At 44.6% G+C, this 27,552-nt stretch overlaps 1 protein-coding gene across 2 annotated transcripts in view; it reads left to right on the top strand.

Moving 5' to 3' along the window:
- Positions 1 to 11,183: 11,183 nt before the first annotated feature.
- Positions 11,184 to 27,552, top strand: part of BACH2 (BTB domain and CNC homolog 2) — a 187,540-nt gene continuing 171,171 nt past the window's right edge. For both annotated transcript variants that reach the window (XM_082050129.1, XM_082050128.1), the window contains exon 1: positions 11,184 to 11,771. The gene's annotated coding sequence lies outside the window, so the exon portion shown is untranslated. The remainder of the gene's footprint in view (positions 11,772 to 27,552) is intronic.

The following is a 27,552-nucleotide window of genomic DNA, read 5'->3' on the forward strand; positions in this document are numbered from 1 at the left end:
GGAAAGTCAGTATTGCTCACGGAAGGCATCCCTCTCACCTCTCCTGGGATGCAGGTAGTGACACTTAAGCAAATAAAACACCGTGATAAACAGACTGACACACGGCAGGCAGTTTCAGACTTCTGTATCTGGCAGGCTGTATCCCCTGTGCGGAGATCATTGCTAAACAAGGGCTCTGATTTGGGTTTTGTTCTGCTGTTTTCCATAGCTGGAGAGACAGCTGAAGAAATCCTGGGAAAGCTGATGGAAACAGAGTCATGGGTGATATTAGGTATGACAAAAGCATGGAGAGAAATGGGCCTTATCCAGCAAAACACACATATGCCCTACCCCACTCCTCAGTCAGGCTGCTTGCTCCAGCCCTCACTGTGTTCCCAACCTGCCCAGTGCCCCTGCCTTGCACAAAAGGGGCTCGAAAGCTTCCCTGCTCTCAGCCTGCAATAAGCCACTGCACTCACCATTTTTTCTTTACAGTCTGAGCCCGCTGCCCCGTGCCCTTTCCCCCCTGCTCTTCCCTTCCCCATCCAACCAACCTACCGCTCTTCCCTGGACTTACAGCACTGCCCCTTGCTAAAATGCAGAGGTGCTGCTGGTGAGCTTCCATGCTGGGGAGCATCAAGCAAGGCAGAGCACCTTCTTGTGGGGTGCCAGGCTGGGGCAGAGGTGCCTCCTTGCTGGACTCTTGAGGCTGTGGGTCCACACAAGTCCAGGGGGCCTCTGCTCTGTTCCCAGCCTCCCATTCCCTCTCCTTCCTTTGCGCCAGTCCTGGTCTCATCTCATCTGCTGGTCAGCTGGTGCAGGAGGTTAAGTTGGCAGAAAACTAATCCTGCAAAGAAATGTGCAGTCACTTTAGCTCCTGAACTGGCTTACTGCAAGGTCAAACCAACACCAGTGCCTGCCCGAGGGTCAAGTGACAGTTGGGAGATGGGAAAACACAGCCAGAGGTCAGGATGGGATGGCAGCAGTGGCCAGGAGGGCTGCTTGGAGCTGTCTCAGAAGCACACCCTTAGGCACCAGCCTGCCACCTTCAAAACTGAGTTCTGTCTGCACCCACACAGCAATGACAGCCTCAGGTCACCAAGGTGAAGCTTCGAGATGAAAACCTAGAGAGTTCTGACACTTCCCTGTTTAGGAGCTCAGGGTCATACCTTTAGGCCTAAGGACTTTGGTCCCATGGGGAGTAGTTAAGCTTTTTTTGGATCTCCTTTACCTTCTGGTATTGCTGTTATGGTCCATATGCTGGATTTAAATAACCATTTTGTGATGTACACAGAAGAAACCCACACTCAATGGGGAGAGCACAGAGAGGATTATTACTCTGCTGTAATGGAGCCGGGATCACTCCACAATGGTGCCCAAGGTCAAGCAAGGTCATGAAAGAATGATTTGAAAACATCGCTTGCATCCTTGCCCAGGAGAGCAGAAAATCTGGAGTAAACTGGGAAGGAGAGGAAGGGAATCTCACAGGCATCGCATGTTTTCACAGGGTAGCCCAAGAGGAGATCCTGGTGCTTCATGAGCAAGTGCTGGAAGAGCAGAAAGAAGCTGGCATCACTGCTGCCTTCCATGAGCTTCTCCCCTGCTCAGTTCCCCTGCCCCTCTCTGCCCTCTGCTTTGCAACAGGCAGCATGGCCGGGCAGCATCCTCTGCCTGCAGGCAGACCTCTCTCGTACCGAGGTGAGGTGCACAGAGCAACCTGTCCAAACCTCCTAGAAGGACAGAAAATGGGAGCTGCTGCCCTGTGCCAGCAAAAGAAATCTACCCAAAGCAATAGTTTTGCAAGTGAGGGGTGGGAAAGAATTAACTGCTTCAGTTAAGGAGGACTCCAGGGGGAAAGGAGTGGTAGCTTGGATATTTTTCATCTAGACAATTAGGTCTGATCCTCGAGGCAGTGGGTGTTAGGCCAAGGCTGGAAAACTTTCCCTAAACTAGCAAAGCACAAAGATTTCACGTAGTGTGTGTGCAGTCCCAAGAACTTCCTGGTAACTCAGGTTATCGAGGCAGATTGTTGATTAGGATCCAAGAGAGGATTAGAAACTCTTTTAAGCATAAATAGTATTTGCAACTATGTGAGTTAAGCAAACGGATACAAGGGAAATCAAACCTCACGCTTCAGGGCATAAACTGCTCTCTTGTGACTCAGGATCAACCTTTTATTTTTTTTTTTTTTCCCACTATGCATAGCATCTAATAATTAGCTAGGTGCTTGCTGTGGTTTTGATTTGTTCTGCAGCACCAGTTACTGGCCGCTGCCAGAGGCGGGATGCTGGACTAGATCGACTCGTGGTGTGTTTCTGCAGGGCAACCCTTTTGTTTCCACATTGGCAAAGCTTTGTGGGAAAGCTTTGGTGATTCATGTCTTCAGCAGCTCCTGGTCTTACCGAACACTGGCCTCTCATTTCCATAAGCATTAAAGTCACTCTGTATTGCTACAGAAAGAAAAAGGCAAACTTGCATAAAGACTTATTTATCTACATGGTGCAGACAGCATTTATTTACTAAATGCAAAGATGCTTTTAGGACCTGCATGGCTCACTTTTGCTAGCAAGAAACTAATTATTTTCTGTATTACATTTCAGCTGCAAAGAAGTCACACAAATTCCAGAAGGTTTTGTATTTTGAAAAATACATTTCTCTGTGTGTGTGTGTATACACATACATGTATGCATGTATACATATAAATATAAGTTGCTCCAATAAAAAGGTTTGAATTACTAGCATTTCCTTACAAATTAAAGGCAGGCAAGGACCCGTAATGCAGGTGACAGAGCATGCACTAACAAAGTCTGCGTCTCCATGCTGCCTCTTTGATGTACCTCATCTTTGCCCTGAAGGAATTTCATTATCCTATGGCAAGCCGGTAATGAAATCTGTACTCAGAATCAAGCCTTCATAGAAAACGATATCTTGACTCTTTGTTCTGCACAGACTGGCTGTGTGTGGTAGGAATATGTTTCTATTTGTGTGTGATCTGAGCGTACTTTGAATGCTGATCTCCAGATAAAAAGGATAGAGATCTAATTTGACAAAATATTAAATTCCTCTATCTTGCTTTATCTAACAAACTTCTGATGCTTATTATTTATTGTGATGAACATTCGGGGTGATACTTGTAGTGTTCAGCATGTGTGAGAAAAATCTCTCTGTGCAGAATTGAATGGAGTGTCAAAGACCCTGATTTATAAAGAGTGCAGAGGGCTCTTAAGTGCTATTTTTAGAACAATGCCGCAACAGATTTACACACAGAGAAAAAAACCCTCCTCTACAGTCACTTAGGAGCAAAGTAGCATTTCACTGCATAATAATGAGGAATTAATTGCTCTTTGTCATCACTTTTTATGTAAATTGCCATAGAGCATTTGCCCAATGTGCATTTTACCTTTTAACAAAGAAAGTAGTCATGACAAACTAGTCCAAATTTCATAAGCTAAAGACAAAAGTAGGCTGTACCATACATAAATTGCAGCTAGCAAGTCTATTCCTTTGAGGAACTCTATCAACTTCCCATGAAAGTCCATTAAAAAAAATAAAAATGTTTCTTGGCCTATGTGTCTAGTTAAATTAAGTTCAATTATTCAATGAGTGAAATTTCTTCTCATGGAATTTGCTTGTCACTCTTTACAGTCTTTGTTTATTTTTTTTTTAATTTTGGCTTGGGATAATCACCAAATATCACCGATTTTTTGTTTCCTTAATACCTGCTTTCAATCTTTTACTCATGTCATTATCGAACTTCAGATATCACCGGTTGCCAGTTTAAAAATGTTTTATTGGACTTATATTTTAAAGTAAAAAAACTATAAACCTTGTGTTTCACCTATGTTTCCACAACATTTACATTTAAACCGATGATTCCTCAGAGAAAACCAGAACCACAGCAGCTACAGAACAGCATTTCCTTTCAGTGTAAGAAAGAGAAATACATAATAAATCATCTTTGTTCTACACAAAGCTTTAATTTTTCAGTCATTCCACAACTGACACTGCAAATTTGATGCAAAAATTACTTAGATGGCAGACCAGGTCAAAATGTAGACATCCTAATGGACTGCATCATGTCAAAGCATTTTCTCCAGAAACATCTCAACATGTTTTCTTTTTCCTGAGAAATGTAGGAAGGATGCACAAGGATTTTCTGTCTTGCATGTGCAATGAATTCATTCAGTGAACTAGTGAGTCTTTTCAATCTCTAGTTTCTACCAACTTCAAACATAATAGTGAGTTCCAACAGAGTCCCTTTTCTATTCATAGGCTATTCACAGCAGACCTTTGTAGTTCACAACTTCAAGTTAACATAGCAAAGAGCAGTTTTAAATCACTCCAGTAATCGGGGGTCACAATTATTTGCCGCAGCTACCAAAAAAAAAAATCACACACGCTGCAAGCCAATGCACTCTGCTTTCACCTCTAAGACAGAAAAATAACAGAGACTTGACCTCTGTCTTGAGTGCCAACACTTCAGCAACACTATCTATTAATCAAAAAATATATGAATGCATCTTATAAATCCCTCTGCATAGAAAGAGCCACCTTCACCCTTACAGAAATATATTTTCCGTCCAAGTTTTTGCTCAAAGTGCAAGAACGTCCTGCAGCCTCTTTGAAAAAATCAAAAGCAGTGGACGTGAGAAGTAAACGAATCAAACAGTTGTTAATTCTGTGAGTGGAAACCCGCATATTTGTTGGGGTCCCAAGTTCTTTGGTTAGTATTAGAGCTAAAAGCAAAATACACCGCCCCTGCAAAAGCCAAAGCCTTCTGAAATACTCCAAAACCCCCTCAGACCTGGACAGTGTCAGGGATTTAACCTGGAATAACAAGTCCAAAATACTCCATGGTCACCAGAGGCATTGGGAACCATGGTGTCAGTATAGCCAGTGTATCTGCTGAGCACCAGCACATTTGCATTGTCTGTGCTCCCCACCTCCCCTTGTGCTGGTCCTGCTCCAGCTTCTTGTTCAGCCAGAAGCCATCCCTGACCTCCACAAGCTTTCTTATGCTCCAGTCATCTTTCAGCTATATGAAGCACACGTTATTATTAAACCAAACAATGATCAGATTTGCCTCTTGAATTTTACATTCCCATATGTTGCTGGGTGTCACTTCCCACCTCTCCCTCTGAAGGCACACTGATGGACACCTTGGCCATGTCCCATAACACAGCAGCATCTACCAGTGCCTGACTCTGCCAAAGCTGGTGCACAATGGCGACCCAGCACTGAGGACCAAGGGAGAGGTCACCAGAGGCACAAGAGGCAACCAGGCATCCAGTTGGACATCCCTCCACCATTGCCCATTCTAAAGAAACTCCTCACAACTTCCTTGTGACAACAGCAAGATGTCCTCTGCTGTGGCTGCGCAGTCCAGCCTGGAAGGAAAGACATGTATTTGTATGAAGCCCCTATTATAGTTATCCACTGAAAGCAGAATCACGGGTGGTATAAAGTCAGAGCTGTTACCAGCTTGGTATCTTTCCTTGTGAGTAATAATTACCTCAATGCTTTTAATTAGTAGATTTGGGTCTATAGTCAGCCACCAGTGCCTGTGCAGAAACTCTCATTGATATTAAAGACTATGTGGAGTAAAAAACTCCTTAGAAATAGTAACTTCTCTCCAGGAAACAGTGGGTTTTTTTCAACTTCTGCTCCTTCCCAAAATTGTGACTTTGAATTACATCTTGCCAGATTACTTGTGTCCTGCAACATGTCAGAACTGGTACCTAGACCACTCAGAAATATCTCTCTGCTCTTGACTAGAAAAAAGACTCTCGCCTGATATTTACTGTCTAGAGGACGAATACCATTCTGTCACATCAGGATTAACCTCTGCATGCCCTCCTTGTTCTCCAGTCCCAGAGGATTTCCCTCCCTCAGCAGTGCTCAAGAGAAAAGAGCTTTTTTCTAACCCTCTTGTGCATCCCTTGATTTGCAAAAGGACAGTCTTGCCAAGGCAGATGCTTTGTCCGCACTTTCATGGTTTGCTGCAGACATTTTCACTTTTCTGGATAACTGTAAAGACAGAGGGATGTTGAAAAAGTGGATTACAAGGTTTTTGAGCAAGCTGAGCTAAAACAAGGTTGAGCTTTGTCCACAATTGCTCTCAAATGACTTTTGGAGCTGATCTGACTTTGCTGATTCTTAGTGATAGGGGAATATGAAATGAGGTTTAAATATATCATTACAGATGCCCTTGCTTTTGGAAGCAGACTCCAGGACCATTCTGACCTGCAGAATCAGTGAATTTGCCAGATTTGACCTTTTGAATGCTAAAAAATTATATAATTTTACATCATAGTTTAAAATACAATTCTAAATGCAAATTCTAAAATGTTACCCACAAATTGTAAATAATAATGAACATACTAAATTTAAAAAAAAAATGACAGCAGTAATAGAGCTGTAATGAAGATCTCAGAAAGCAGCACTGATTTGAAGACAAAGTGGGCAAGGACAAAGCCGTAACCTCGCTGGCTATCTGCAGGACTTGCTGTGGGCTGTATCTGGACAGTCTCTCACGGCACTGAACTTCAAGTCACCAGAAGGCTGTTAGGATTGTCTTTGTTCTGGGGCTGACAAATTCTGAGCTCCTGTAGAACCAACAGAAAGAAAAATCTATAGGCCACTCAGTCTGTCTAATGTAAGTGTTGCAATCACTCTTCCCAAATTACTATATGTCAAACCAAAGTCCAGCAACCCCAGCAAGCAGGCAATCTGATCTTTGAAAAAGATAAACACCAGAGAAGACCTTACCTTTTGACTTAGTGATCACAGAACATGTTTTGGACATAATGCGTAAACCTTAAGGACTCCTGACCCTCCATTTCTTGACATATGAAGTCAAAAGCTCCTTAAATTCCCTTTCTATCATGCTATCTGCATCTATTTTTTAAAGATCAGTGCCTGCCACTTTTTCCTGTCTTCCTTCCTGCCACTATAATTTTAGTCTCAGCAACAACACTTTGTTAATACTTCAATACATTTCAAATATTATATCTCGCTAGCTCCTCAAAATATCATGCCGGAGATCTGATGCTCCACGCACGGCAAATGTTCCTTTGTGGAGCTTTTGATGTGATGTCAAGCCACGTTGCAGAGATGTTACATCGTGGATCTTTGATATTTACGCCCCATGACAAAGCCTCCTTCATAGCCGTCACAGGCACTGACTCAGGGCGTGCTGTTCGTACTGTCGGTGCTCCTGGAAACGCAACGTACCTGGGGCGTGTTAGAATCCGGCTGTGAAAAGACATGCGGTGCCTGTAGCATAATCAGTAATCAACTGTGAATTTCTTAATCACTGGAAAGAAAATGATGCAATTTAATGAATTCTACCTGCACAGCCCAGGAGAATATGTGTGTAATTATCAATAATGACTTAGATCTGTGTGCAGGACCGGGACTCATCCAGGAAAGCTGATCTTCTTCACCTGAATGCTGCAGGGCAAAATGTACTTCAGAAGGAAATTTCCTCAATTAAAACCCACAAGATTTGTCCTTATTTTTCCTTTTTCACTCCTACATTACCATCATAAAGATCAAGTTGCATAAGATCCACTAACATGTTGCTCATTCACAGAGCTTTTGAGTCAGCGTGGTTGAAGCTGCGACTGCAACAGAAGTTGTTCTGTGCAGTACTTTCCCCTCTTCCCAAAGCACTTTAAACTAGGAATTACCTATCACCAGGAAAAAGCAATTTGTTTTTATAAATATGTGACTGAAATACCTTGCAATACACAGAGCTCTCCAACAAGTGGCACTATTAAGACTATTCAAGTTTTGAGATTGATATGCAAATGAGATCTCAGGAAGGGATGTTGGGACATGTTTTACAATATTGGATTCCATTTTAAATTTACATATGAAATATGATTTAAATAGATATTCGTAATTCAAGTATTCTGGAAAGTTTTGTGTTATCCATAAAGAAAACACTGAAAACTAGGTCAAGTGCTCAACCAGGCGGTCGTTTCTGAAGGGATGAAGTCATGGCAGCGTGGGGAAACCACTTAATTAAGACATTCGTAAAGGGAATGTGTAACCAGGAAATTTGGACATAGAGCTGAGCTAAAACCAGTTGCTGAATGTGTGGATGCAGCCTTTTCTCGAGGATACCACTGCAGCATTCACGGCGAGTTATCCCTCAAGTATTCATGGGATAACTTCTAAATTGTGCCTCTTCACATTTATTCTTACCTCATTTTCTTGTCGTTGCTTGACAAATTGTGGATCATTTGGAGAGAACACACATGACACCTCTTTGGATAATTCATATTTGTCTGGAATATATGTTTGGCTGTACTTCAGGAAAAACGGTCCAGAAATAGTTACATATGCAGAAACTTAGGTGTGAAGATAGTTGATTGCAATGGAAACAGGATCAGACTGGATTTGCTGCTGGAATATAAGCAGTTTGGAAACTAACTGGGAAGCTAATACATTTAAACGTAAGATATAGGATATAAAAACTGCATTTTTAAACAGTGTATTTCATTTGGTTAGTGTAATATTCTTTCTGTCTTTGAAAATAAACTCTGTTTAGTTTTTCCCCAGCTTTCTAGTGTTATATAAAGATATAATGGACCATAATAAAATCATGATCTGAATGATATACAGGAATCTGATCTCTGTCTTCTGTTATGAGTTGGTCACAAAATTATTAATAGTATTTGGGTACCAAAAGCTGCATAGAGGTGCTTGGTGAGGTTTCAAAAAGCCTATGTGCCCAATCCCTGCTTGGGTCCAGCTTCTTTCACTCTCTGCCCATCTCCATCCTGCACAAGTATGATCTGGTTCACACTGAAGTCACTGCAATTCTTATTACAGGGTAAACAGAAAAAATAAATCTAAAATGGAGATTTTCACTTTACACTTCCTTTAAGCCAAATAGTTGTCATTCATTTTAAAATGTCGGCCAAGTAAGATAAATGACACTTATGCCTTTCGGAAATGTGCGCTGTGGGCAGAGGTACACACAGAGCGCTTTGGTTTCTGTTTGGCTGGCTCTGACCACCTGGAACCGCATCTCCTGTAACGTGTTGTAAAGATCAGAATATATGCACTTGGAATGCAGTGGCACAATGGGCAAATAGCATGCTCACTGAAGCATTACAAATGCTGCATGGCTTATTTTTATCTCTCTGTCCTTCTCAATATAGTATTTTTATCTCTCATGCCAATACAAAATTATTTTTGTGTCTCTAGGGAAAACAAGGCAACCAGGAGACACAGTCCTGCTGGTGTTTAAACACATGACAAGTCTCCTTACACGGTGTGGGACTTTTCACTTGCTTAACACTACATGCCTGTAGAACCAGAACCTAACAGGTACTTGTGAGCAAGGCTTTATATGAATCTTGCTTTGAAAGGGAAAGTGAAGTTTATGAGTAAAATTTTTCAGTGGGGTCCCATTCTGCAGCCACATGTAGCTAGGAAAAGAGTAAAATGCTACTGAACTAAAAATCTTTTCACTTTACACATGTGAATAACCATGCAAAATGCAAGCCAGAGGAGAACTATGCTTTTGCAAAGTGACAATATATTTGCCGCTCAATACAAAGAGTTAATTTTTTGTTGGCACACGGTATTACATAGTTTTCTGTAGTCTAGTAGGCTTTGAAAACGCAGGTAGTCCAATGGAGCTGCTGCAATTTCAGAACACGGCAGTGAAATATCTTCACAGAAATTGCTCCTCTCTCGAAGATATGGAAAACACTATATATCAGCTGTCTGTAGTGACAGGGGGAAACAGAGGATGAAAATGTACAATAAAAACTGACATAAACAGAAAAAATAACAAACATGCACATGTTAATTACTGAACGTGCTTTTGTTAGCAGTAGGTCACCATCATTCTTTATTGACATTTACTGCAACTGCAATTTCTTTTTCAAGACCACTGACCCAGGAAAATGTAACCCTCTAGTTATCCAATGCCCTTTAATTAGAGATGTCTCCAGAGATAATCTAACTCACAGCCCCTATTGTGAATCATTTATTTTCCAACTTTCAGCAGCCGTCTTTCATCTTAAACGTTCTTCTGTTCCAGCCTGGCTGAATAACTTGGGCCTGTAGAATGCATTTTCATTCATTTACCGGTTACCCCAATTGCATTTCGCGTCTCATGACATTTGGGGTCTCGCTCAGAAGCGCTGGCTGCCGGCACCAGGGTAATTTGCAGGAATCGCAGCCTTCCAGTTGGCAAAAGGAGCCATGGCGCCGAGCCTGGGGGTGGGAGCGGGCTCGAAAACAGGCACCTTACACCCACTGAGACGAGGCGCAGAACAAACAACCCTCTCGCGTTGTGAACCCTTGATGGGGTTTTGTTTTTGTTTTCATCCTCGGGAGCGCTTATCTGCCCCTGTGATGTTCGGCACGGCTGACTCATGACTGTTGGACGCTTGCGGTCGGCAATATAAGTAGGATGAGGCTCCCCTGGGGGCGGAGCGCATAAAATATCATCAGGATCAACGCGGCGGCCCCGCCGGCAGCCAGGGGTGAGCGGGCGGGTATTTTTGGCCCTGTCCGTCAGACGCTGCCCACAGCCGTCTCTGGGCCACACACCCTCGCCCGCCCTCCGCACGGCCAGGCCTGGCGGCGGTTGGCGGGCCCCGGCCTCCCCAACAAGTGCGGCCCGGGGAGTTGCACACCCCACCCGGCCCCGCCAAGGCCACGACCGGCCGCCCCGCGGGGCACCCTCGTCCCGTCCCCCCGCCACCATGGCGGCCGCCGGCCCCTCGCGGCGGACTACGGCTCCCAGAGGCCCCTGCGGCCGGCGGCGCGAGCCCCGGCGCGGGGTCCACACATACAGACGCGCGCGCGCGCGCGCGCGCACACACATACATACACATACATACACATACACACGCGCGCGCGCGCACACACCCACACACACACCCCCCCCGGGAAGAGCGGGAGGGAGTGAGCCCGTCCTGCGCATGCGCCGCTCCGTCCCGGCCGGGGGGGCGGGGCGGGGCGGGTGGAATGTCAGCGGCGCCGCTATTCGCGGAGCGGCCGTACGCCGCTTGCTGTGCGTAGGGGCCGGGGGCGGGCGAGGGAGCGGGCGGGCGCTGCGCCGTTGGCGTAGCGTAGCGTTATTGTGAATGGAGCCGGGCGGCGGGGCGGGGAGGATGATGTCAGCCTGCGAATGTCAACAATGTAGCGATTGAGGGGCGGGGGCGGCGCTGGGCCGGGGCGCGCGAGGCGGCGGCGGGCGCGGGCGGGCGGCAGAGCCGGGCAGCAGCGGCCGCGGCAGCAGCGAGCGCCGCCGTCCCTCCTCCGCCGGGCTGACACCGCCGCCTGCCCCGGGTGCCGCTCCGGCAGCGACACAGCCCCGCGGTGCCGCTCACCCCCGCCTCCCTCCCTCCCACTCTCCCTCCCTCCGCTGCGGCTTTCTCTCCTCCTCCGGCCCCCCTGCCAACCCCCTCCCTCTCTCCCTCCCTCCCTTCCCCCTTTATTTTTCTCCGCAAGACTTTGGCTCTGGAAGCAGCTGGTTCAAAGCAATCGCCATGTGATGAGCGTCTGGGTCGGGTGTTTTTTTTTCATTTGGGGGGGGGAGGGTGCAGGTTTCTGACCGCAGAGAAATAATAAGAATTTCCGAAACAACAGCAGCAGCAGCAACAACAAGAGCAACCCCCCCTCCCCAAACCTCCTTAGCCGTACCAGCCTTCCCCCCCCCACCCCCAACCCCGGGCCCGCTCCACCCCGCCCCACGGCCTCCCCCCCGACCCCCAAGCCGCAGCGAGAGGGGCGACCCCCGAAAGTTGCGCGGAGGCGAGGTGAGTGCGCCTGTTCCGCGGCTCGGCAGCCCCCCGCTGGGGAAGGGGAACGGGAGGAGGGGGCGAAGTTTGGGGTTGGAGGCTGGCCGGGGTGGGGGCAGCGTGTTTTTTTTCCTCCCCGCGCAGCTGTTGCGCGGGGCTCGGCGGGGTCTGCACCCCCGCCGCCGCCGCGGGTTTTGCAGGAGCGCTTATTGCTTATTCCTTAAAGTGGGAAACACGCACGTTGCGTAACGCGGAGTGCGCGGCGGGCGCCCGAGTGTGCGTGTGTCCGCGGACGCGTCCCTGCGCGGCCGCCCCGACCTCCGCACCCCCGCCGGGCGGGCCGGGAGCCCCGGGGCGGGCGGGTGGGCGCCCCGGGCAGCCCCGTCCGGGAGGGCTGTCCCGGAGCTTTCCCGCGGCCACCTGCAGCCGCTCGGGGCAAGCGGGGACCGCGCCGCACCCCCGATTGTGTCCTATCCCCCCCCTCCCCACACACACACCCCGTTTTTATAGGTTTGGAGAGAGATGTGAACTCCGATAACAGTTTCTTGGATCGTTAAAACGTAGCGTGTAGGCAAGGCAGCGCTCGGCGAAGACGCTGGCTGTCATGAAAGACGCTAAGTGTGAAATCATGCCTCTCCTTTTGTGGAGCAGGCTATTTTTGTAATGCAGCGGGTGTCTTGCTTAAAACGCTTCAGTTATCGTGAGATCATTGTAGCCTTGTTGCTGAAGCTCCAGCAGCTCTGGAGTAAACCGCGTTTTTCGGTCTTGGAGAATAAACGTGAGGCAGGGATGGCATCTTACTAGAATTACTCTTCAGGATGTTGGAAAGACAGAAAAATTACTGTGTCACTGTTTGCTCTAGTTGAAGCCGTGACAGTGTTTTTGTGATGAAAGCCCATTTTCAAAGACTTTGGAACTGTCGCTAAACTTGTGCATGTTTTAGTTTGGTATTCTGGGGCTCAAGCTAGAAACAAGTCATTTTTTTCTGGCTGGGAATTGTCAGAGATTTCTGCTGCAGATGGTGGAATGCACTGCAGTTTTAAGAGGGTGGTGGTGCTTGGGTAAATTGACTTCTTCAGGTATGTAAATACTGAAATTTGAGATAATTGTGTTTGATGAGATGAATAGAAGTATAAGGTCGTGTGTTAAGCTGTTGTCTATGGGGCTGTTGTAGCAACAGCCTTAGGTTGGTGTTTTAGGAGTCTTTATATCAGACAGATAGAAATAAAATTCCACTTCAGATGTGGGCTTGTTCTTTTAGAAGTGGTGTTGCCTTTTGTATCCACCCGCCTGGCCCCCACCACTGGCATCTGGGCACTTGTTCAGCAAAACGGATCGGTGTTGTACTTCTCTGCGGCATATTGAACCTGTGCTTTCAGCATCGTTTTTCACATTTGACCCTCCAGCTTCAAAGGCTGTTCAAAAGGTGCTCCGCAAGAAATGGAAGGAAGCCGTGACTAATTGGAAAAGTAGAGGATTGAAAAATGAGGATCATAGGTCTAGTTTTTCTGTTAGTTTGCTCTGTAACACTGGAGGAGCCATTGATACTGATGTATGCCAGTACACCGAGCTGTCAAGTGGGCAAGAAAGGTCCCTGGTGATTTTGCAGATAGGGTGGTTGTCAAGATATTTGGAGATCTTTTGCAGAAATGCTCAACAGAAGCATAGTGTGCATTTCTGGGCAATGCTGTGCAGCTCTGCTCTGTAATTTGTGCTTAAACAACTAAGTATTTTGAAAACTTTTACAATTGTGAGGATGGGATGGGAAAGGTGCACACTGAAGGTGCACGGCTGATTCACATGCTGACAGATCCCAACTGGTTAATCATCAGCGATTGTTTACGCCCAAATGTCTCACACTGGGAAGCAGTGCTAGGACAGGTATTCCTAGTCCTTTTCTGACCTGGAGGCACATTTTGAACACGTGTTGCTATTAATGTCATGCACACTGGCAGGATGCACCGGTGGTGTAGGTGGGACACCCTTCTCTCTCTCCCTCTTTGTTTTCTGCCATTTATTTTGCAGCAAGAAAACACTGTTAGTTCCCTCGTCTGTGCTGAGCATGAAGGAAAGTTGGAGATAGCACCCAAACTGCTAGCTGAGAATAAAGGTCCAGATTCCAATAAAATAGGCATTGACATGGTGCTCCTAATGTGAAGACATTCTGGTAAATCTTTGACATTGCATAAGGCCTCAGAAACATATTGAAATTAATGAGTTTAATAAAAACACCATACTGTACAACAATCTTGCATATCTTTTTCTGTGTGCGGGTAATTAAAGACATAGCTTAAAAAAAAAAAACGCTGTATAGATGATGGGTTGTGTGGAATATCTGACAGAAGTTGCTTGCTTGCCTTTGCTTATTTCAAAACTTTCATTGCTTGATTTTCTATTCTGAAGTGCAATATCTATTTTTCTTAACAAGGCAACAGTGTGGTTGCTAATTAGTTATTTTCCTTAAGGTTTTCTCTAAAATATCACAAGCCATGGAAAAAAAGAAAATCAGCGAACATATTTTTTTGTTTGTTTTAAAAACCCAAGAAGAACAAAAAGAGTTGTTTTGTCATTGTCTGCCAGTGATATTCTTTTTGGTTAGGACTTCACATACATGCAGAAAAAGAGGGAACCTCTTAGAGTGTAGCTAAGAGACATTTACGGCACTAAGCTGAAAAATGAGTTGTGTAACATTAATATATGCGAAGTAGTCATTTCGGTAGTAATGTCATTTTTATGTAATAAACTGTTGGTGTAAATTGAATAGCCTTTATTGTGTGACGTGAACAGAGTCTCTTGTGATTTTAATTTAGGTAGCATGAACATGGTTTATATATTCAAATCAAAATGTACGTGCCTTCTTACTCGAAGGAATGCCCTCTGAATGGCTTCTCAGTTTACAAGTTGCATGAACATACCTGTAGTATTCAGCAGATCTGAATTACGTCTGAAGGCGTGCACGCTTCTCTCTTTCACCTCTGGGTCTGAATTTCCAGCTTGGCTTATTTTGGGTGTGATGGTCGTGTATTAGTGGTTTCTCGGTTGAAGTATGTGTGTTAGGGGAAATGTATCAGTCGTTCCATTAATGTATTGAAGAGAATTTGAATTTAAACTTAAAGCTTTTCTCTAAGTCCAAGGTAGTACTGCTGCTTTCAGTGTTCCTCCTGACTACAAATGCTTTAAGAGAATGTGGGAGAGAGTCTGATACTGCAGTTCTTTACTGATATTTGAGGTGCATAAATGATTTTATTGTAGTAGCTGAACGGACAGTAGATTTATACCACCAATAACTCCCTAAGGTTTTCCACAATAGTGATCAAAATGCTTATTTAGCTTTTTTTACAAAAAATGGTCATCATTCCTTTAAAATCAGCCAAAATGCATTAACCTTGGCAGCTGCCTGAGTATTACGCATTCAGTTGAAGCTTGCATCAAGAAGATGTAAAATGTATTAACATAGCCAGCTGAGTTACAATGTGTTCGTTTTGCGTTTGAGTTAGGCAGAAACATCTTTGTAGTGGATTGAAAAGAGTGTGCCGCTCTTGGGCTATGAATTGTAATTTTAAAGCAGGCAAGAAATGGAATGCATACAAATGCCTTTGTGGCCAGTGATGGACTCCTGAGTTACCAGAACTAATGGTATTGATCAAAGAGCAACCACATGTCCGGAATGGTAAATGACAAGGAACAAGGGAATAAGTTTGGAAAAACCCTTGTCCTAAAAGTTTACATCTATGGCATAACTTTGGTCTGTCAAAAATTGGGCTCCAAAGACTCCTCTGCTTGATTGTATTGATCTTTATGCAGAAACAGCCACAGCAACAACCTAGAGAGCAGCAGCTGTGCTGCGCTGGCATCTCCGCAGATCAATAGACGTGTCCCCGTTTGGCTTGAAACAGGTTGTCTGCGAATGCAGCGGGGGCTGAAGGGCAGCTCCTGCGTGGGTGAGGGGGCTGCCAGCTGTGGACCCTCTCCGAATGGAACCCCTCATCCCTTCCCTATCTCCTCTGCCTCTGCTCCCCCTTGGCTGTTTACACCTGCTTGGTGCAAACCTGCCCTCAGAGCAAGCTGGAGTGCTTGAGATCTAGTACGTGAAAGGAAGAGGAGAAGGAGGTGATGGCTGCAGGGGCAAGAGGCACTAGGACCTGAGGTACGCTGTTTTCTTCTTCTTTTTAATGTGAAAGATGATCTAAAAGGCGTCAAATCCTCCCAGATTTATTCCCAAGACCTGTAAGTTGCATATAGCTTGACCCATAACTTTCTCTGCTATTATATCAGTGGAACAGAGGCTTGAAAAACTGTTAGGAATGAAAAACCTGTGCATTTCCAGTTTACCTCTAATAGGAGTTGAAATGGAAGCTGGAAGCCTGTTTTATTTTTCTCTGGAGCTTTGAAAACACTCAGCCAGGCTGTGATGGGTAGGTTTGGTTTTGGTGCATAGCTTCAAAAGGAGTCTCCCCACGAAGAAAAACAGGAACTGTTTACTGCTTGTCACTTTGCAGGGCTTCTGGGCTGCGGACCGGCAATTTTGTTTTTTGAAAAGAGGAAAAGCAGCTATGTCTGTTTAAATAAACAAAATTACCCTTGAGACTTAATCATAAATATTTATTATACCTGACCTCCACTGAAGGTTTTTTCTTTTTTTTTCTCCTTTATTAGTGATCGCTTTAAAATTTAAACCTGAACTAGGAAAACAGGAACTGTAGGTGTGGAGGTGTTCCTTCACCCTGATTTGCATGCAGCCTGTTTTTTATTTAGTGGTTTAGGTGTGTTCAGTGTATGTGAGAGCAATTGAACATGTCAGCAGTTTCCTACAAGCTGCTCTTGCTGACTCACGTGTCTGGTGCAGCTTGGAGCTCCCCTCGCTATAAACTGTCCACAATAGGAGGCACAAGCAGACAGACCGTCGGTGCTGAGCTGTTGTTCAAAGGTTATTTTCAGTTCTCTGGTCACTGCTTTGCTGTGGTTTTCTTCCCCAGGAATATAAAAATACACGTCAGGCTGCCATTCTGCTAAGGTGCATGGCGTAAAGTAAAAATTCATCGTGCTGCGGTGGAGGTTGTGCTCGAAGTGCATCTAAATGCTGTGAGTGTTCAGCACGACTAAACCTCTGGAGTTTGTTTTCTTTCTTTTTTTTTTGTGAATGAGACATAACAACAACAACAAAAAGCCCAACCCCAAACCCAAGCGTTGTTCCCAATTTGGTTATGACAAGTCCAGCGTACAAATTGTGTTTTCCCTTTCCAGTTGCAAGCTGTACAGCGTTCTACCCTCCAGTTCTTTTTATGGCAGAAATTTTCTTTAAAGCCAGCAAGAAATTACAAAACTTTAAAAACCTGGGTTTAGCTATCTTTAATTTTCAGAATTTTGCTGTTTCTCCATCTATTTTTTTGTCTCCCGTGTGGCAATAGCGCTGGCCATTAGTGTGAAAGGATTCCTTCATTGGTGTGAAGATGAAAACTCACGCTCTTGTACAACTGCTTCTTTGTTTACAGACTCTATTATGATTACTCATAAGGATCCTAAACTGATAGCTTCTGCTGACTGATGATTTTTAACTGATCTTCTTGTTGTGGTTTTTTTATTTTCCCTCCTCTCTTTTTCCTTTTTTAGTTGATCACAAAAGACTTTTTAACAAACGGAGTGAATTATCCCTCTGCAGTTCTGGATTCACTGTCACAGAGTTTAGATTCATAGTCGTCTTTTCTGTATTTTTCTTCTTTTCGTGGAATGGGGAAAAAAAAATAAGTGTTCTCTAAAAGTGTAATAAACAAAATCAGCTGGTATAAAACAGACTTTAATAACAATAAGGTGAGTTCTTGTCACTTGTTTTGTTTTTAGTCAACCACTTCGACCAGTAATGAATAGAAAACCACATTGGGAGCTTTTAACACATGAAGAAAATGGGTGTTCTTGGTTTCCGCCAATACAAATGACTCATCAGTATCAGTAGGGTTTCTATTTCTAATAATAAAACTGTGGAAGACCTTTAAAACGTGTGGTTTTGGCCCCTACTCTTAGTGAAAGGTTGGAAAATATTACTTTGAGCTTTTTTCCTTTTTTTTTTTTTTTTCTAAACTTATGGAAGCTTTAGTGATTTGCTCTGCAACAGTGAAAGATCTCATATCCTCTAAAAAAAAACAACCAACCAACCTAATTGTGCTACTGCTTGCGGTGCTAAAATCTTCACCTCTCCTGTCTCCTCAGTGTTTCGGGTTCCAGGGCAGTGAGTATTGCTGACGCGTAGCCTCCAAGTGAGAGATGCGCATCTGGAAAATGTGATCTATTTATGTCGAGTGGGGGAAGACTTGGCACACTACCCCGTCTTGCCGAGCTGCTGTTCTCCACCTCTGTTCCACATTGGTAGAGGGAGGACAGTAAGGTTACAGAGTGACCTGTATTGCTGTTTGAGCTGGGATCAGAGGATCCGGAGAGGAAAGTAAACAAAAAATAGGAGTTGAAGAGTAAATGACAACTGCAGGATGTGTCTGTCATTACCTAGGAGGAAATGCACGTCTTCCAGTACTGAAAGTGATACTGAAAAAAGGGCAAATCAGAAAGTGATCTATTAAACTCCTATCTTTCTCTCCTTTTTTTTTTTTTTTTTCATTTCTTAATTTTAAGTAATAGTTTTCAAATGTGCTGGCATCTTTTTAGCTGCTTACCTCTGAGGCTGAAATCCTTTTGTAAAGATTCTGCCTTGTGTTCAGTGCACTGAAGCAATCCCTAGTGCACGCTGCAATTTGTTTGAAACTGTACCTTGCAGAACTCGAGGTTATTTTGTTCTTACAGAAGCAGAACATACCCTCCCAGCTGTTACAGTATATCAAATTTTAATTCTTTTATGCAAGGTACTGTACTTTTAATGGTAGTCCAATCAGTATCTTGTGATCTGCTGCATTAATATATAGTGTTTCTGCCTGCTTTCAAGTTGCCTGTGTTGTTATAAGATGTAAAGACCATAAATGAGGCAGAGCTAGTCTTTTTTTCCTTGTTAGAGTGAAAATTCCAACATTTATGAAACATCCATGTTTACTTTCTCTGTTGTTGCAATATTTATACCAGTAAGTTATTCCTTATAAGGATACGATAGTTCTTTGTTTTTTATTATTCTATTTTAAAAGCAAAGTGCTTTTTACAAAATCCTATTTGGGGCAGATCCTCAGTAAATCTAGACCTATCCCAGCTCCCTCAGTGTCAGCAGGCATTTTTTCCCACTAAATATCTAAATATATTTATGTAGTTAATTTGTATAACCAGACTGTGATGAAGAATCTTTGTCTTGTAGCTCTTACTGGGAGAGGCGCACTAAAAATAGAGATGCAGAAGCCTGTGGAGATGTAACTTTGAAACATATGAAAATCCAGTTGTTTGTTACACAGCACCAATAAGAGAGATTTTACTATTTTCAGATTGGTATAGCAGAAAAGGCCAATTTCCAACTTCAGGGATTTATTTATGGACAGTTCTTACTGAAGTTCACAGAAGAATAATTGGTAAGGACTGCAAAATACACTCTCAGTGGTTATTCAGAGTTCAGGAGGATATAAGTTCAGTGCTCTGATTTCAACTTGTCCTTAGAAAATCTTGCCATCTGAAGTGTCATGAGGGTTGGGTCATGTCAGATGAAAAAATGGCTAAATCTCATCCATGTTCTGAGCTCTGCTGACTTGGAAATGGGACTTGGGTCCAAAATCACTGAGGGCTGGACCTGTGGAGGGCAACAGAGGCTGTCGCTACTGAATTTTGAGACTCTGATTCTGCTCTGCATCGTCTCTTCTCCTTGTGCTTGCCCTGGCACCTATCTCATCACACAGCAGGCCAGCCCTGAGAGCTAAATTGGCAGAAGATTATTCATTGTGTGTAGAGTTAGTTTTCTGCTGGTTGAGTTTACCATAGAGTCTGCCAAGGACCTGGGTAAGGAATCAAATTAAACCAAAATTTGTTAAAAGACCTAGAGCCGACCATGCGACACTCAGCCCCCAAAGTGCAGTGGCCATCACAGCATTGCGTCCCGTCTCCTGAAGGCCACCCTTGTCTTGCTTTTGCCACGTGGTGGTACTGCAGGAAACCATTAGCAGCCTGTGCCCAGCCTGACCCGTAGCTTGGCAGTAAGACCTTGCAGCCAGGGCATGAGAGGTTTGGGCTGTGTAATTTTGGCTTGTGTTTGCAACAGACAATTGAAAGAAATGTTAGAGGAGAACAGAACTCAAGCAAGCAAGCCTTCTATGTTAACAAAATGCAAAAGTACTATGTTTTGCAAATATTCTAATTACTGTTATTCCCACCTGATTCTGGTTGCTCCTGGCGTGATGTGACCTGGTCATGTCACCTGTCTCCCCGTTGTGATGAGCTCTTGTGAATATAGGTTTTAAACCTAAGTTATAGCTGAGGAGATGAGCAGAACTGGTAACTGTGGCAAGGTTTTTGAACCAGGTGGCTGCAGTCCTAGACTCTGAGGTCTTCCGTGCAAGTGTTTATCACTCTGGGGACGATGACAACTATGTGCACTTAGAGATGTTGAGTAACGGGATCAGCAGATGATCAGAGCGGCTTGAATTTGCTCAGGTGAAGGAGCAAATCTAAACTCATCCTTCATAATGAGAAGGTGAAGTTAAGAGCTGGTAACCTCTTGTGCTGCTATGAAAGCAGGAGGTACTTCCTTGGCCATGCACTTGCTGGACTTTCCTGAGCTGATTCAGCTTTCCAACCTAGCAGACGTCAATTTATCATTTTCTTAGCCCTAGCTAATTTTCTAGACAAGTTGATGAGTAAGACTGCAGGTCCAAAGAGCAGCAGAGCTAAAGCACGGGAGATGGTGGGAGCAGTGGGGACACAGAGCCTTTGCCTTTGTGTCAAACCCAGATCACCTCAAGCTGTCTTGTGTATCTTCACCCTGTGTGGCTGCTGGAGCTGGGTGGCTGTTGTTTGGAAGGGGGACAGCGCTGCCCCCATTATCCCATGTTCCTGAGCAGCACCGGTGATGATTTTACTCGAAGTTGCATGCTGGCAATGTGTAGTGGGCAAACTTTTGGCCAGAACTTGACTAGCAAAAATCAAAGTGTCTGCAGACATTTGGTTACATCCTGCTCTTGAGGTGGGAAACCTAAATTCTGATTCAGGTCAACTTAATGTACCTGCTGTGCCTGAGGTATTAATACTTGTATTAATACTTGTATGTGTTGAAGCTGTAACCTGCCAAATGCTTCTGACTCTACTCAGCCATTTAACTTTGTTTCCAATCCCTTCATTTATTCCTGTAACTAAGTGTGTACTGAGGGGAAGTGTGGCACAGACTTCTTTTTAGAGAAATCCAAATTAATTGATGGTGTGAAGTAATAGTGAGGCATGTCAGTGAAGTAACCCCAGTGTAAAGCTCACGGTAAATTATAAAATTGTTGTGTAGTTTGTCACAGCTGGAAGTTCACAGGCAGTGCAAATATAAGCACTCTGCAAGGAAATTTTTTGTTTGTCTTTTTCCCCTTCTTGTTCCTCTTCATTTGTCTTATTATTAGACTAAAAGTAAAGTCGGTGATTCATTCAGTAATCTGTTTCTTGGACAGTTAGTCATCTGCCAGTTTGTGTTAACTTTCCACTTTGTTCAGAAAGTGAGTAATGCTTAATGCACTAACCACCAAATTCCAAGCTTAAAAAGCTGTAAGCATCACTCAGATTGTCTCCAAACTTTCTCTTCAATGTTTTTACCATTCAGTAAGATCAAAGCAAAGGTCTGGCATGCGGTGTTGTACAGCTGCAGTCCAATTGTTTTGTCTAGTCCCAGTTACTAAAGCAAAACACAAGGTTGCAAATGTTATACACAAGTTCTGTTGTATACCAACCCGTGTATTACTTAATCAGTGTAATGCTGCTTGTTTTTCTTTGCAGCTCCTACTTTCAACAAATAAATACTGCCTCCTTACTTCCCTCCCTTCCTCCCTCCCTCTCTCTCCAGACTGCCATGACTTCTTTAATTTATATTGTTCCCTACATCAACAAATTGTGATGCTATCAAGAGTAATTTAGTGAAAATAGCTTGCAAGGAAAGCTAGAATTGGTATTAGCTGCCTGCTGCAAATATTTCTGGTGCTTTTCATTATCCTTTTTGGTGGAGAAAAAAATGATTGTGCTGTTGAAGTGTTATCTATACAGAACTTGAAGCTATAAAGCCTTCCTATAGTGATCGGGTAGATATTTTGATCTCAAGGTGATGCCAGTCATTTCTGAAGATGAATACGGTGCTTGTTTGAATCACTTGGGAATTTTTTAGCTACTTCTTTTCTTTCTTATGGAAACTGGAGTAGCATAAAGAGTAACAAGGTTAGTAATGTCACAGGAGAACTTTATAGGGCCAAAGTCTTTACAGTCTGTTCTGAAATAACATGAAAGGGCCGACAACCCCACACTCAGCAACAAAGGAATGAGCGCAACAGAGGAATTCAAAGTGCAGGAGAGACCCGAGTGCTGGGGTGGGAGGGGGTGGTGGGTAGCGTCAGTGGGGTGGTAAACAGGTACCAAAAGTGGTTTGCTTGGCCCGATGCTTCGCTTGTTCCTTCTGCAGGCACCTGTGTGTTGCGCCACCCTTGCCTCCATTTCTTGCAGCGAAGTCATTGTCTCTGTGTGCTGTCATCTTGTGGTGCAGATGGTTTTAGGGTGTCCCCGGTGCCACAGATCTGTAAGCAGGCAATGCAAAAGCCAGTGAATGGGAAGGAATTGCCTTTGTTTGTAGGGTCTGTGGGCAAACCCTGACTGCCTCCTGCCTTAGAGTAATGGGGTCAAAGCAGAAGTCTGTCATGCTCTGCAGTTGTCAGAATAAGAAAAAAAAAAAATCCATCTTGAGGAAAAGGTAGGGGAAGATCCATTTCCTTGTTTCTAGAATCCAATTCCAGTCCATTTAAATACCTAAAATGTCCTGGTAGCCATGTTCCAGTGTGATAAATTATGACTTCCGAAAGGTTTTTCCCTGCAGTCTGACTTTGCACACCAGTGAGTTTGAATAGTTTGGTTAAGCTTTGGACATACAGCCATACTGTGGATGCTGATCTGAAAACCAGCCTTTCAGATTTACCTAACCTGATTGCCTGCAAATTTTTCCAGCATCAGCAGTGTTAGTTAATGCGCTTGCCTCTTTAGGCTGATTGTAACTATCATATTTCAAAAATTACATGTTTCTGGTTTGGTCTTAGTTTCAGCTGTTGAGCTATATTTTTCAGGGGCGATGCTGGATCAGAGTTTGAAAATTTCTTGGGTACGTCTGCTTCTTAGTTGGCTCAAGTATGAGTGGACCTTTTACCTGCTTTTTTTTTGAAAGGCATCCAGTAACCAACCTGGACAAGTGCTGCTCCCCTGCCTGATTTCAAACAAACAAACAAAAAAACCAAACAAGTAAGATTGCCTACAGAGGGACTCAAAAGTTGTACTTGAATAGCTTGAGATCCTCTCTCTATAAGATCAGCACGTTATGAAATTCCTCTCTTGTTTTCCAAAATCAAAATTTCCACCTTCCTACAAGACACTGACCTGATGGAGGCCGCCCTGCTGCCCAGTGTGGTTGGTGGCGCTGGGGACTGTGCCGCTGGCTCCCCCATTCTCAGTGAGAGGGATCTGCTGGTAGGTGCCCGGTCAGCAGGGCCATCGGCTGCTGGACCTCCCCTGCTCTCCCCCACCCCACATAGGGTATCTGTGCCCACACCAGCATTGCTTTTAGGCTTCTGGTTTAAACTTTCAGGGCATTACGAAGCAGCTTACCACCTTGGTAGTTTTGGGGTGAGGGGAGGAGATGAGCAGGGGCTGAGGTCGGGGTTGCAGCTATCAGGATGATTTGGTGTGCTCTGTGCATGTGTGACTCAAGCAATGGCTGATTTACTGCCTGAAGTTGGTTTAGATTTTTTTTTTTAAGGAAGTAATCTGCCCAGAGGTGGTAATTGGTGCTGTTTCCCTGGATTGTAAGTAAACCAAAACTGCGAGGAATGCCTTTGCTTCCACCCTTTTGCTCCTGATCTCTGGTGGTCAATGCCAGGTGGCAGACCTTGAGCTCTGAACTGATGCTGCAGGAGACGGACACCTGCCTTTCACAGGGCTGTGCAGTGTTCAGGGATCACTTAATTGCTGGGTTTGGCACTTCAGGTTTCAGGGCACCTGGATGGGGCAGGGGAGGCTGCAGGATTTATGGCCATACTTGTTCTAACACCTGGCACAGCTGCTTACTTTGGTTGGTTGACTATGGGCTGAAGGAGAGATGACCAGGCACCTGAGATGTTGTAGTTGTTGAAACCCAGATAAGAGGGCAGTGTTGACTGTTGCAAAGCTGAACTTGTATTCAGGATGTTTTTATCTGAGGGGTTTTTGTTTTGTTTTCTCCTTTCCCCCCCACACCCCCCCACGCATACTTTCCGTTTGTCACCTGACTGTAAAGTTTAGGACATTCCCATGAGGACAGGCACACCACTGTTGTCCTCCTGCTCAAAGAGGTGCCGAGGAGGTGCAGCCAGGCGAGGGTTCTCCCCGGTATTTATAGAGGGGTGTCTCCTGTCCTGACTCGCTCTGCAGGTGCACTGCTCAGTCGGTTAGAGAAACCGCGAGTTGAAATGATCGCTGGGGTGAAACAGTTTACAAATAGCTTTTCAGTGTTTGTTTTTAACCCCTCCCCTGGTGTACTGGCGAGGCTGAAACGGCTTAAGGAGGGAAAAATCGTTGCAGAATATGCAAAGCACCCCAAGAGTTTCCAAGGGACACTTGGAAAGAGAGTTGCTTTCCTAGTGGCAGAGATCCTGCACCTCTTCCTTCCCCAAGTCCCACTTGTTCCGTTCTGCTCCTTTTATATTTGGGGTTTACAGGGGTAAAACTTCTTTTTCTATGGCTGCTTTTATTTTATTTTTTTTTTAATTGCACGGGAGATTGCATATATTATTATTTTTTTATGGGCTGAAAAGTGATGAATAGATACCAATAGCAACGTATCTGAAGCTGGTGGAAGCAGGGTGCCATTCTAGTGCCTGCAAGGAGAGCCCCCCCAGCCAGGTCCTGCTGCCAGACACTGGCTCTTAGTGTCCCCAGCAGCGTGGTCCCTACCACCCGGCACCTTTTCTCAAGGCATTTGGCATGTGCCCTTTTTGCCCTAATTTTAGCTTATCATGAAGAAGTGATCTCAACATCTGAGCACAAGAGGAAATTTAGACGTTTCTCTCTCTTTTTTTTTTTTTTTAATTTTCCTAACCCGTGGTCAATCGCTTATGGAAAATTCTGGTCAAAAGGGTGAAATTTCTTTGATGGTTGTTTAATGTCAAAACCACAGCTCCAAATACCCGGGAGGTGCTAGTGGCAATGCCCTGCTTACAGCCTTTTTCCAGTGCTGCGTAGGTGTGGGTAGGTGTGCATGAGGGGGAGAAAGGGAAAGCGCACGAATGGGATGCAGGGGTCTCTCTTCCCTCCTGGGCTGCTTTTCTCATTTGTCTTTTAGATTAAGAAAAAAAGAAAGCAAGCCTGTCTGCCTGCAAAGTAGGTTAATCATTGCAGAAAGACTCGCCGCTGGTGCTCCATGTGTGTATTTTTCACACGTGTGCCCGTGGCTGCCTGCGCACTTTGCGGCGGGCGCGGCGGCGCTGGAAAGTATGTGGGAGCGCGTCTGCTTCCTCCGAGGCTGCTACAGGTGGTCGGGGAGGGTGGGGGGTGGAGGAGGAGATGCTTGGGGCGAGGAACGACACCCACATCCTCCGATGGCGCGTGTTGTCGTGTGCTCCGAGCCGCTGCCTCGCCGACAGCCCGGCGGCAGAAGGTCGTGCCTGCGGTGCTTCATCTTTGCTCTCACTGATTTGCTGTTGGAGGTTTATGACTAAGGTTGTGGTTTAATATGCCCTTTTTTAGTTATGCGAAGTGTTTAAAATTATCTAGCATTACATTTCTCTTTTTTTTTTTTTTGCCATGGCCTTTTCTGCCTTCAGAAGTTTCAGCAACTTTTAGAAGGCAAGAAGCATAATTTTATTTGAAAAGAAAAAGTTTTCCCTGATTGTTACTTGTTAGCTGCGAATATGCATTTTTTTGCCTTCCAAAGATCGTTTTTTTTTGAGATTAAACAATTTCATGGCCTTCAGGGTCTAAATATCTAATACAAACTGTTGGCAAGCCTTAGAACTAAATAAAAAGGGAGCTTTATACCCACAGTATGTGATGAGATTCTTACTCTCTCTTTAGACAAGGTGCCTGTCTTCTTCAACTGTACCCCAAAAAGTTTGGTGTTAAATTTGCAAGTACGGATTCGTTTCCTTGTAACTTTGAAATCTTTACTTGAGGACCTGTTAATTTTCATTAACTGTGCAGGTGCTGCTTGATGCCTCGGATATTTGTTGAGCGTATTGCATGTGTGCTCACATTCCCTTGCATTGCAGATGTAACTAGCAAGTTACACTGCTGTCATGCTAATGGTGAAGAAAAAACTGCACATGTTAGCATGGGGAGGAGGTGGGAGTGGAAGGGAGTGGACCTATACTTACATGTACATCTGATAGATGTGACAGCCTTTTTTCTTAGCAGATTGTGCAGCTTTAGTACCTACTGATTACCTGTTATTTCATTTCATGTCCTGTTCCACTACAGAGCGGGATAGAGTTTACCTGCTCTTCATACGGAAGTGTTTTCCCCATGGAGGTACCTGGAATATTTCATGGTTGACTCAAGCTCCAAATGCTCTGTTCCTGGTGACCTCCTGCAAACTGAGATGTCAAGTGTAGGTATTAAATATCAAGCAGAGGTGTAGAGCAGTCTTTCTGAAATTTTGCCATCTCCTGTCTCTTTGTTGATTGAGAATGCAGCAACAGGACTCAACAGTATTTCTAGGTTGTGAGCTTGACACTTTTGAAAATGTTGATAGATAACCATTGTGGAAGTCTTAAGGCTTGATACATGGGTTGAAAAGGAATAACTGTGTGGAAGTCTAATGCCCCACAAAGATGTAGCAAGATATGTGAAGTGTTAGCAAAGTTATAGAGAATTAAATTGATTTAATTTTGGAGATCGTCGTGAAAGTCTTACAGCACTCTGGGTGAAGTTCATCTCCTGCAGAAAGACTGCCAAGATGTTGTTTCTTGTGTATTATTTGCCTCGGAATTGAGGTGGCTGGGTTTTGTAACCTTGCAGTCTGCTCACTGAAATCCTCCTATGGGTGAGATGATCTGGGTGTCCCTCCTTGAGTGATTACTGCAAGAACTCCAGGAGCAGCTCAGGTAGAAGGTGCCAGTCCTCTGCAGGATTTGCTGCTCGGTGCTACCTTGGAGCTGCCTCGCTCTTGGTCCTGGGGGCTTGGCAGCTCCTGGGGACTTCACCCATCTCAATGCCACCAGGGTAATAGCTGGTGCCTGCACCAGCAGAGCCCTGCACCTCTTGGATGATGCAGTCCATGAGAACGGCCCCTAAATTGCTCGGGAAGCAAAGACTTGCCACCCTGGTTTAGGGGCTGTTTGCAAAAAGGAACAAGGTGAGGGAGGTTGAGTTGAAATAGTCATAAATGTCATGTGCAGCTGCCAGGCTGGAATCGTTGGATTAGAAAACGAGACAGAAGTTGGTGCAAAGCCAAGAAGCAGCTGAGGAAAAAAAAAAACAAACCAGAAATTGCACAAAGAGTAAAAAGGAGAAGACAGTCAAAGCCCTGTCCTCTGTCACGTTGGAAAGGGGATCATAAAGTTAAAACTCCTATGTCAGAGTAGGTAATGCAGGAATTAAAACACGTAGCTCTTCCAAGCTGCTGCTTTCTATGCAACCTCATTTCAAAATTAACTCTACCCAAAAAAAGAGCTGCTTGCATACAGGAAAA

Source organism: Streptopelia decaocto (assembly GCF_964273445.1).
Source record: "Streptopelia decaocto genome assembly, chromosome: 3".
Lineage (NCBI taxonomy): Eukaryota > Metazoa > Chordata > Aves > Columbiformes > Columbidae > Streptopelia > Streptopelia decaocto.